General features: G+C 40.1%; 1 protein-coding gene across 1 annotated transcript in view; it reads left to right on the top strand.

Annotated features, from left to right (window-relative positions):
- The window catches only part of LOC137614836 (reelin-like), a 596,609-nt gene that overhangs the window by 81,040 nt on the left and 503,560 nt on the right, over positions 1-12,009 (top strand). The gene's annotated exons all lie outside the window — the stretch shown is intronic.

Raw genomic sequence — 12,009 nt, 5'->3', positions numbered from 1 at the left:
TATATATATATATATATATATATAAATTTGGACTCGAGCTATGTCGTCCTGATGGAAGTTCCTTCTGGCAACTTCTACAGTATAATATTTCTGTGATTGATATTACAAGAGAATTACCGTCAGGTATCATGGGGTTCCAACCACCGGAAACGATTATCCAAAGGTATCGTGTATAATCAGGGACGTATCCTAAGATAACCATAGATATCTGCACCCAACAGACCTTACCCAGTCCAATCCGCTAAGAGGAAGGATAAGTAAGGAGCCGCTACACCTTCTATCACCTTTGAGTGCTGCTATACGTTCCTGCTTCCTATTCCTTCAAACGCAGCTGATGGCTAAAGCTCGGTCGATTTTTTGGGGTGCTTTTTTCGCAAACTTTGATGACTAGTTTTGTGAACTGGATTCTTTTTTTTCACAAAAGTTGAGTATCTACCTCTATTTGGCTTTGTTTATGCTAATTTTTATTTTATCTCCCTTCGGGGACTTAGTTTTTAGCATTTGGTTACAGGAAACCTGAGTGCTTCGAGTCCTGCTAGCATGGCGTCAGGCTTAGTCCTTGATGGCCTCTTATTTGTCGTGTTTAATTAAATTTTTCGGTAAGTTTCACGTTAGCTAATTTTGGTTTAGCATTACGATTCTGAGGACTCAATTTTATATATAATTCCATTACAATTTATTACATCAGTCTTTTTGTGAGTTTGTATCAGCTTTAGTTAGCCTAACTTAGAGTTGGCAGTTTTATTGGGGCTCCAGGCCATCGTGATACAAACATCATCCCCTTTGCGGAGGGTGAGCTCATTTTCCCTTGTTCAGTTGGTTCGCTGACTGGCTATGCCTTTTCTTTAGTTTCTGAGTTTCTTCTTTCGTCTTGTGGTATCAGGCCAGGCCTATACTTTTACGGCTGGTCCGTTGGGCCATCGTGCTACGTAAGCTCTAAAGTTTGTTTACCGTATACTTTTCGAGTTCCCCTTTGTGAAGGGTGAGCCTTTTTTCCTGTCAGTGAGTAGTTGTGTTATGCCGTATTCTAACCTTATAAATATTTTGGTCTTACCTTATTGAGGTGGTTCTCCCCGTTACTGATATCGAACTTAAGTATATTATTGTGTGTTTTTACAATTGTTTGAAGGCCTAGCCCTTCAGGATTCTGGCCTATTAACCCAACAGCATTCCCCTTTATAAAGAGAGTCGTCAGGCTGTCGGCAATGCTGCTACTTACGGATTCGTCGTCTCTGAATGCATTTCCTTTTCTAAGGCCCAGTCCTTCGGGGCTCTGGCCTTTTAACCCGGCAGCATTCTTCTTTATAAAGAGAGTTGTCAGACTGTCGGCAATGCCGATACTTACGGCTTTGTTGTCTTCAACGGCATACCTTTTCCGGCCCATTTTATAATGATACATCGCTATGTTATTTATGTGGGCTATACTGCCACACTCTTTTTGTTACGACATGATATTTATTACAAATTATCGTCGTTTATTTTGCTGCCGTCTTTACCGACAGTGTCATAACTGGCGGTAGTTCTCGCCCAGTCTTGGGTATGATTATTGTGCCCCTGATTTAGGAATATCCTTGGGAGTTGACGACGCCGTTACCTATCTGTGCCATTAATGACGGCATAGATATGATGTTATGACTGCATATGATTTATGAGTATAAACCTCAAGTGCCATAAAGACCTTACTTCTACCACTTACGAGGTATGCTTATGCTTGTCAGTTTTGGAGGTCTGTTTTGCTAAAGATTCTCATCAACTAGACTTTAAATTTAACTATTATATTTAGTTAATTATTTCCATCACTTTATTCAGATCCTTTGAGGACGTAGATTGGATTGTGCATCTTACAAGTGGGATTCTATTAAGATCACCCATGTCGGATTTTTATAGAATAGCCTTCTATTTTATCTTTGATTGCTCCAATTATTGAGGGTAGGATATTGTTTTTGAGGAGTATTCTTGTTTCCTCTTTTATCTGAACAATATTCAAATGATAAAAGGGGACAATTTCAGTTGGCTTTACTAATGATATAACGCCATTACAGGAGTGAATATTGTGGCCCCTTTTTCTCTTTCTGATCCAAAATTGTAACCACAGATTTTGGGATTTGATTTCCCAATTTACTGACTGAAATTTGGAATGATGAGTTGAGTTCCAATCTGTGCCAGGATCGTGAGGTATCCCTGTGGTCATGATACCTGCAGGATACATGCTCAATACAGGAGAATGAAGGATCCACTCTCCTATTGTGGCTCTCAGGACTGCAGCGTGTGTAAGGACTTACATTATTCTGGATGGATATTGGAGGGTGTTCTTCCACAAAAAGAATGCTGAGCTAAAGGCTCCTTATCTTCTTTCTGTAGCTTAGAAGGATATTCTTTTTCCAAATGCGGTCCCGGACTCGGTTTTGGGGTACACTCCACCTAGACCCCTTTCTACCGTTTAGTTCCATGTAGATGAAACTTTAATCTTTTTTAGCCTTGATGTAGACAATTTATCCTCGGTTTCTTCTTTATCTCCCGATAGAGAATCGGCTCTCCTGCCAGTAGTAAATTCGGTTGAACCCCTCCCTCATGTGCGTTCTGTTGTTTCAACTACCATCACTACAATGGCTGCTCTATCAACTGTTACGACTACGCCTTCCTTTTCAGGTACGCCTCTGGTTTCTGTCCCTCCTCCTTCCCCGGTCAAGCCGGGCAAACCAACACTTCCTACATTGTCATCTAACTTGGAAAATAGGTCCCTGTTGGAAAACATGAAGGCCTATATGAAAGGGACCCAAAAATACCAAAGAAGGATGGGTAAAGCCTCACCGGAGGAGATTAAGGCTTTAAAATCTCCAGAGGATCCTTCTAAGTCTAAGGTTTTACCTTCTCAGCTTCCCTCTTACACGCAACAGAGCCCGTGGAGGTATCCGGGTCATGCAGTGCTTTCAGAGGATATTTTTCATATTGGAGATGGGCTAGGCTCTAGTCCGGTTGCTGATCTGGAATTTTATCCATATATATAGGTTAGCTGAAGGTGGCCCGTGGGGACGACACTATCCCTAAGAAATGATTCTTCTTGTTCACACCAGAGCGCGGCATCTGGCAGTGAAGGACATAAAGACAGTACGGTGTATCAGCACACAATTAGGTGCTTTTACTGAAAGGTTGGCCACTTTTATAGCGCCCAACACAATGGTTTTTCCCTTTGCTTTGAAAGCCTTTTTGACTGTGGAGAAAAGGCCTTCAAGGCGGGTAAGTTTTCTTCCGGTGTTGGAAGAAGGGAAACCTGTGTCACTCGTTCTTCCCCTTAACACAGAACACTGGTTGGATATTCAGTTTACTTTTGCTGAAGGGAAATTAGATAAGGATATAGCCAGCCGGGAGTTAATGAAAGACTGCCAAGATTTTCGGTACACCTACTTAAGGCAGAATTGGAGGCTAGGGAGAGACTATCAGCTTCGATGTCTCTTCAATGCTTTGTAGAAATGATGATTGGTAATCTGTTGATGCCCCTGTCTTGTCGCTTTTGGCCAAGATGCACATTGCTACTTTTATGAAGGATCTTTTTAACTTTTTCAGGCTCAAAGAGTCTGCAGGAAGCATGTTTTAGCTTCCGCGATCATTCGTTTTGAACCAAAGCGTCTTATTGACACCTGTATTTGGGGGTAAAGATCTTTTTCCACAGAATTTAGTAAGGAGATCTTGGATAAAGGGGCAGCAGAAAATGAGAGTCTTTTCCAGAGATGGGGAAGTTCTCAAAAAAGGGAATTTATTCCTGAGGTTGGCCCTCAGCCTAAGAGAGTCGTACACCAACATACCTTAGGAGGCCTTTCATCTCTGCTGCAGGTAGTGCTTTGCAGAATCTTTTCACTGTTACTCACCCAGTGATTTCATGGTCCCCAGGATTCAATCCTGGATTTGAACAAGGGACCTCGTCCTTTCGTCCCCCCATGACTGTAAGTGGGGGTAGAAGTTGGTCCGACAGAGGTCATAGACCAAGGAGTCGGGGTCTCTGAAGTAACAGGGAAACTAAGGGCACACATCCTCAACCAAGCAATGAGGATACTCCAGTAGGGGGAAGACTGAAATGGTTCAAGGACAGAGGACCAAGAGATTTTTCTAGAAATCAACACCACATTTGGTACAATATGTGCAGGACCTTTTGGGAAGAGAGTTATCCATTGCACGAAATCTATGAAGTTTTGATGTCGTCTATTCTGCGTGGCAAAGAAAGTTTCGATAATTCCTCAAAGTTTTCTAGACTTGTCGCATCTAACTTTGCGACAAGTTCTGGAGGCTGACTATTTCGCAGATACGGACCTTACTACCTCAGGAGGTTTACACCGTCTCTATACATCTTACCAACGCTTATCGGCATCTTCCAATAGGTCGACGCTTCTCCCCCTACCTTGATTTCAAACTAGAGAGAAAGGCTAATATATTCAGAGATATTCCATTCGAGCTCCCTCAGCAAGGGAATCCACAGAAGCAACATATCACTTGGCAAGATTCCTCCAATATCTAGGATTCCAAATAAACTTCCAGAAATCAAGGCTGAACCCGGATCAAGGGTTCCCGTGGTTAGGGATTCGTTGGAATCTAAAGACTTATGCCCTCTCTATTCCTGCTGCCAAGAGGAAGGAAATAGCCCGGTCAGTTCGGTCTTTCATCTACTTGAGAAAGACCACCAGACGTTGTCAGGAAAGGGTTCTGGGCTCATTTCAGTACGTTTCTATAAGGAACCCTCTCCTCAAGGTCAGACTCAAAGATGCAAGCAGGGTTTAGAGGAAAGGAGCTTCCACAGCTCCCCGCGATCATCAGAAAACCACCCCGGAGTTGCTTTGACGGCAACTCCGTTGGTGGTCGCATGCCAGGAGTCTTTCCAAAACGGTTCTGTTGCACTTTTCTCCTCCTACAGTGTTTTTACCTACGGACGCCTCACTGGATGGTTGTGGGGGTCATGCTCCTCTCAAGAAAGTGCAAGGTCGTTAGTCCCAGAGTTTCTAGTAATTCCTCTTCAATATTTTGGAGACCATGGCAGTCTTCTCATCCCTGCAAAGTCTACATTTACAAAACAACATTAATTTCCGTCTTGTATCAGACAGCAGAGTAATAGTTCATTGCATTGACAGGCAATGGTCAAGATCTCCCAAACTAAACCATGTAATGGTTGCCATTTTTCCCTTGGCTCAGAGGAAGAGATGATTTCTGTCTGCATCTCTCCTCACGGAATCCGGAATGAGATGGCAGACTCTCTATCTCGAACACATCCACTAGAGACAGAATAATCTCTAGATCAATCATTCCCTTTCATGCAGGAGGTAGTCCCAGATCTTCAAGTGGACGTGTTTGCAACGAGCCTCAACAAGACACTTCCCATGTATGTGGCCCCATATGTAGGTCTAGAGGTGATACGCATGGATGTGTTATTCATGAATTGGAATCATTGGGAGAGGATTAATGTATTCCTACCCTTCAATCTTCTCTTGAAGGTGTTAGATGAGTTTTGATCGTTCAGGTGGACAGCAGCCCTGGTTGCTCGTCTTTGGCCGACGATCAAGTGGTATCCTTTGGTGACATGATGAACTCCAGGCTGGTACCTCTACCCAGCCCGAGCCTGTCTCAAGAAGTACAGAGGAAAACTGACTTCGTTTCATCCTAATGACCGAATGCTCTTCATCTCACGAATTTTTCCCATTAGCTAAATTGGCATTTGCAGAAAATTATAGAACTTCCACTACTTTGAATCAGTATGAAACGTCGTGGAAGAATTGGGTTCGATATGTGGAAGATAAAAATCCATCTTCTGAATCTATGGATTTCTGTTTAGGCTTTCTGATCGACTCACATGCAAAAGATTTAGCATCCTCCACGATTGCGTCATGCAAGTCGGCCCTAGCTAGACCCATTTTCGATGCTTTTGACATAGATTTTAACTCTGTCCTCTTCGCCACAATTCCAAAAGTTTGTGCCAGGTTGAGACCAGCAGTCGGGCCTAGCCCGATCTCCTGGTTATTGGATAAAGTTACATACCTAGCTTCAGAAATTGACGATCAAACAGTGTCTTTCCAAGTTTTATCTGAAAGAGCGATTTTTCTGTTCGCTATGGCTTCTGGTGCTCTGATTAATGGAGTTATGGCTTTCTCTAGAGATGAGGGTCACATAGAATTTACAGACAATGGTGAAGTTAATTTATACCCTGATCCTACTTTTTTTGCTAAGATAAGCTACCATCTAAACATTGGGAACCATGAACAATAGTTCCCTCGAAAGTGATCTCACACCGTGTCCAGTACAGTGTTTAAAAACATATCTGGACAGGACAAGAAGGTTAAAATGGGCCAATTCTGTAGAGGTGAGACGATCGGTTCAGAGTTGTCTTTGAAACAATTGAGAGCAATATTGGCTTATTTCCTTTGAGGAGCAGACCCCGCTAGCATGCCATTGGGTCATGACCCTAGGAAAGTGGAATAATTTCTGAACTCCTTTCAGTATATGTCATTCGAAGCTTTACGAGCTTATCCTGGTTGGAAGTCCACCAGGGTGTTCTTTAAGCATTATATGAACAATTGGATGAAGTTCGTCATTTTGGGGTGGCAGCAGGTAATGTTATAAAACCTGCTGCAATGACGTAGCCCTCAAGTGCGTCCTTGGGCATTCTTCCAGCTTATTTTCTTTAATAAGTAAACTGTTTGGGTTTGCTTCATGATCTACATCAAACAATTTCAAATATTTTAAAATTCAGGATTCAATTTGGTTTCTTTGAATTTAATAAGTGTACCTACACAAGCATACTATCTCTATTCCTACTTTAGAACTGAGTTTAATATAATTCAGTTTCTTTGGTTGGGTTTGACACTGTATTTTGCATTTAGCCATATACCGCAATATTCTTTATCTTAAAATCTCCTTCTTCAGGAGTTCGGGGATATATAATCTTGTCTCCCCTCTTGATTACTTAGGTAAAGAATTTTATGGGGACAATATTTTGGGGGACACTGGTAGATCACAATGCTGTTTATATATACTTTATTAAAATTTGCTCAAATAGATGGTCTAATGAAAATGATATAATGTTGGAAGATTTTATTGCTAGACTTAATTCCTATTAGAATTAAACTTAGCATACTATAGTCAATTTCTACCAACACTGCACATTAGGAATCTTTAACGATGAGTATTAGTTCTTCAATGATTACTCACTACGCTCATGATTTTGGTAATATGTGTTCTTCACAACTGATACAGGGAGTGTTCTTCACCACAGGGATGGTGGATAGAAGTTCATTGATCCTTCCTCTTAAAACACTACCATATTTACCAAATCAAGTTCATTTTGGATTCTTTTTAAGGTAGAAATTTATGATTATACTTCATCATATAAGTGGTGAGCCCCATTTATGGCAGGTTTTTTCCATAGAGAAGCATCACACCGAGTATAAAGATTCTCTGGTACACTTCCATCAGGACGACATAGCTTGAGCCCAAGAAACGGATTCTGATGTAGGAAAAATCTATTTTTCGGTGATATAGCCATGTCGTCCTGATAGCCCATCCATTACGTCCTACTTTTCCCCGCCCCTTTGCTCGTTGGACCCTTCTATTTCACAGTAGATCAGCTGCGACGTGGAATGAGAAGCAGGTCCATATAGGGGCACTCGAAGGTGATAGAAGGTGTAGCGGTTCCTTAATTATCCTTCCCCTTAGTGGATTAGACTGGGTAAGGTCTGTTTGAGGTGCAGATATCTATGGTTATCTTAGGATACGTCCCTGATTATACACGATATCTTCGGATAGTCGTTTCCGGGGGTTGGAGCCCCGTGATACCTGATGGTAATTCTCTTGTTATATCAATCGCAGAAATATTATACTATAGAAGTTGCCAGAAGGAACTTCCATCAGAACGACATGGCTAACTCACCCAAAAATAGATTTTTCCTTTGTCAAAAAACCTTATATATATATATATATATATATATATATATATATATATATATATATATATATATATATATATATATATATATATATATATATATATATATATATACAGTATATGTATATATATATATTTACAATCAATATAAATATCAACCACAATGGCATTCCCAAGATAGAGTTCGGTATTAGATACCAACGTGGTTGATATTTACATAAATTGAAATCACAACTGTTAGTGATATATACTCATCATAAAAAATGATGGGTTGCTATCATGGTGGAGATGGGTTTATTTCAAGTCTATTTCAAGTCTATTTCTTCATTGCCTGATGATAAACTCAAACGAGTTTGGTTGGTATTGCTAGGGTGCCATAGCCCACCCTCCTCCATTTTCCCCCCAAAATGAAGCTTCATATTCTGACTACCCAAATGCCGCTACCTCAGCTGTTACCATGTTGACCTGAGATAACAGCAGGGCCTATTGGAACTACGTCACAATCGCTCGCCATTCATTCTTGTTTCTAGTACGCTCATTTACCTCCCTCACATCCATTCTACCATCACCTACAGCTTTCTTCACTCCATTCATCCACGCAAACTTTTGTCTTCCTCTTGTACATCTCTCATCTACTCTTGCATTCATCACCTTCTTCTGCAGATGGCCAATTTTCATCCTCTCTACATATTCAAACCACCTCACCACATTCATGTCCACTCTAGCTGCTAATTCAGTGCTCATATCCGTTCTCACCCTCACTACTTCATTCATAACCCCTATCCAATGGAGATAGACCAGCCATACGTCTCAGACACTTCATCTCGAACACATTCAATATTATGTCTCTCCGTTTCGTTCATTCCTCACAACTCCGATCCATATATTACTGTTAGTGCAATCACTATCTCATACAGAACTGTCTTTACATTCATCGCTAACTCTCTAGTCTTTACCACTCCCCTCACTGGTCTCCACACTACATCCCTCATTCATTCTCTGATGTACATTTGCTCCCACTCCACCATTTGTAGCAACAGAATTCAATCACTTAAACTGATCTACTTCCTAAAGTAACCCTTCATCCAACATGAAATTCAACCTAACAAAACCTTCCTTTCTCGTGCATCATATAACCTTAGTCTTACCCACATTAACTTGCAACTTACTTCTCCTAAACACCATTCCAAACTCTGCCACTAATCGACACTTCTTCTCCTCTGAGTTTTCAACCAATACAGTATTATCTAAATACAACAAAGGATTTAGCTCCCCCTCATGATCACTTTCATCTATCAGTTTCAATCCTCGACCAAACACTTAAGCATCCACATCTTTTACAACTCCTTCAATAAATAAATGGAACCACCATGGCAACATCACATATTCCTGTCCCACTCTCTAACTTCATTCCCTATCCTAACACATGCTTAACTGCAAATAGATAAATTTTTCACTGCTTGCAACAACCTTCCACCAATTCCATTTAACCTCTTCATATTCACATCGCTTACCTATTAACTCTATCTTGAACTGTCCGCAAACCCATAAATTCAAATATACCTCCTTACCTTTTGCTAAATATGTCTTACATATCTACTTAACTATCAAAATCTAATCCATACATCCCCTACCTATTCTTAAATCACCCTGAAATTCTAAAATACCATCTGCTTTATCCTTAATACTATTAATTAACACTACCATGCACTTTTCCAACCACACTCAACAAACTAATGCTTGTAGAATTACAACACTGATTCACTTCTCCCTTAGCTTTGCATAGTAGAACAATACATGCACACAACCAGTCAACTGGTACCATTGACAACATAAAACATGTATTAAACAATCCCACAATCATTCCAGTAGTCACACCCCCTTTCTTCAACATCTGAGGTCTCTGAACATCTATACCAGGAAGTTTTCTGCTCTTGTTTCTTCTGGTGCTCTCTTCACTTCCTTTCTTGGAATCTCTCTCTCATTCTCATTTCCCATCATTGGCACCTCAACACCTGCAAAAGGAATTATATCTACCTCCCTATTTTCCTTAATATTTAGCAAGCTCTCAAAATATTCAGGGCACCATTTCTTTGCCTTATATCCTTTCAATAACCTTCTATTCATCTTTCACTGTCTCTTCATTCCTCGATCTACCTTTCTTTACTCTTTTCACTTCTTTCCAAAACTTCATATTCTCTTCACACTAATGAGCTAGTCCCTGAACCCGGCTTCAGCTATCTTATGTTTTACTTCCACATTTTTCTTTCTATAACTTTCATACTTCTCTTTACTACTACTATGCAGCCATTCTTCAAATGCCCTTTTTTCTCTTATACCTTCATCTTCACGCCATGCCACCACTCACTACCCTTCCTCGTGCTGCCTCCAACAATCCTCTTACCACACACATCAATTTCATTCTTCAAATGCCCCTTTTTTTCTCTTATACCTTCATCTTCACGCCATGCCACCACTCACTACCCTTCCTCATGCTTCCTCCAACAATCCTCTTACCCCACACATCAATTGCAAGCGCAACACAATTTTCTTTTACTAACTTCGACTCCTTCTCCAGATCACCAGTGTTTCTCAATATCAGTATCTTGATATTCACTTTACATCTGTTTATTCTATTTATTTTTTTTTTTTTTAACTTTTCCACCTTCACTAATTCCGTTTAACATCCTCCCATTCTATTTCCCCACCCTTGCTACGACTAATTTTGCTTAAACCCCCCAAAATTATCAGATATCCCTCAACACGTGTACATATTTCAATGTTCCAAATATCCATCTTGTTATCAACACATAATCCTTCAATGCCCTTTCTACAACTCTTCCATTTGCTACTGTTACCCATGTATACTTATTAATATATCTCTTCTTGAAATAAAAACTACTACTTATCATCAGTTTCTGTTCAAAACACTTATTTAGCAATCTCTCACCGCACTCATTTTCACCTGGTACATCATACTTCCCAGTGACACCTTCTACCTTTCCAGCAACCCATCTGGCATTTAAGTCACCCATCAAATATACATAATTTCATTTACTCAGCCCTTCCACACACCTAGTTAACTCATTCCAGAATTCATTCCACTCTTCTCCACTTTTCTCACAACCCGGCCCATACACACTAACAAAAGCCTAACATTCGCTACCCAAAGTAACCCTTATCCACATTAACATAGATGACACCTTCTTCCATTCCACTACTATACCTGTCATTCATTTACTCAGTAATAAAGCCACACCTTCTCTTACTCTTCCCCTTTCAATGAAAGACACTCTACCTGTCACTTCACCAAACATCACATAAGCCTTCCCTTTTAACTTTGTCTCACAAGACAATTACATCCATTCTTCTGTCCCAAAAATATACTTCTAATCTCACATCTTTTACTCTTTATTGTACAACATCCACACACATTCACTCACCCCAAAACTAGAGTGTGTCTATGTATGTGTGTGTGTGCTTGAGGGAGTTTAGGTATTTATACGTAAAGCCTTAGCTCATAAAAAAAAATTATTTCGATGTTACTTCAGCCATGAATATGAGTAGAAGAGGAAAGCAGACAAGTAGGTAAGGTACTTGTATGGCATACACAGGATAATAAATCATATCAATGGCATGCGGATTCTGTAATGAAAGAAGTCCAACTATTCTCTGATGTAGTTTTCATGAACTTTTATTTGGGCAAAGTTGGCTTCAACGAGCCTTTGAAATTTTTATTGAAGTATGTTGTCAAATCGAGAAGGCTAAAGCACGTGAAGCATATCTTTTCTTCAAATTACACATTCATCAAAGTATTTAAATTTTTTTGTGACATTTCTTGGAAATGAGGGATATCCATATGAGGAAAGTGTTCTATAATGAATATTTTTAATTGCCCTTTTCAGTTGTGAGGAATATCAAAATTAATGTTTGCATTTTCAGCGTCAAGTAGCTTGTACAAGATACATTTTTAGTTGTATTTATAGGTCTAATGAACGACCCTGTGTTCAGCCAGTCAGAGCATACATAATGTCTATACTTAGCCAACTAAAGCTTACTAGTGTTTGCACATGTAAGTGAAACAGCAG

Source organism: Palaemon carinicauda, chromosome 21 (assembly GCF_036898095.1).
Source record: "Palaemon carinicauda isolate YSFRI2023 chromosome 21, ASM3689809v2, whole genome shotgun sequence".
Taxonomy (NCBI): Eukaryota; Metazoa; Arthropoda; class Malacostraca; order Decapoda; family Palaemonidae; genus Palaemon; species Palaemon carinicauda.
Note: the sequence above shows the minus strand (reverse complement) of the source record. Positions and strands in the feature narration are given on the sequence as shown.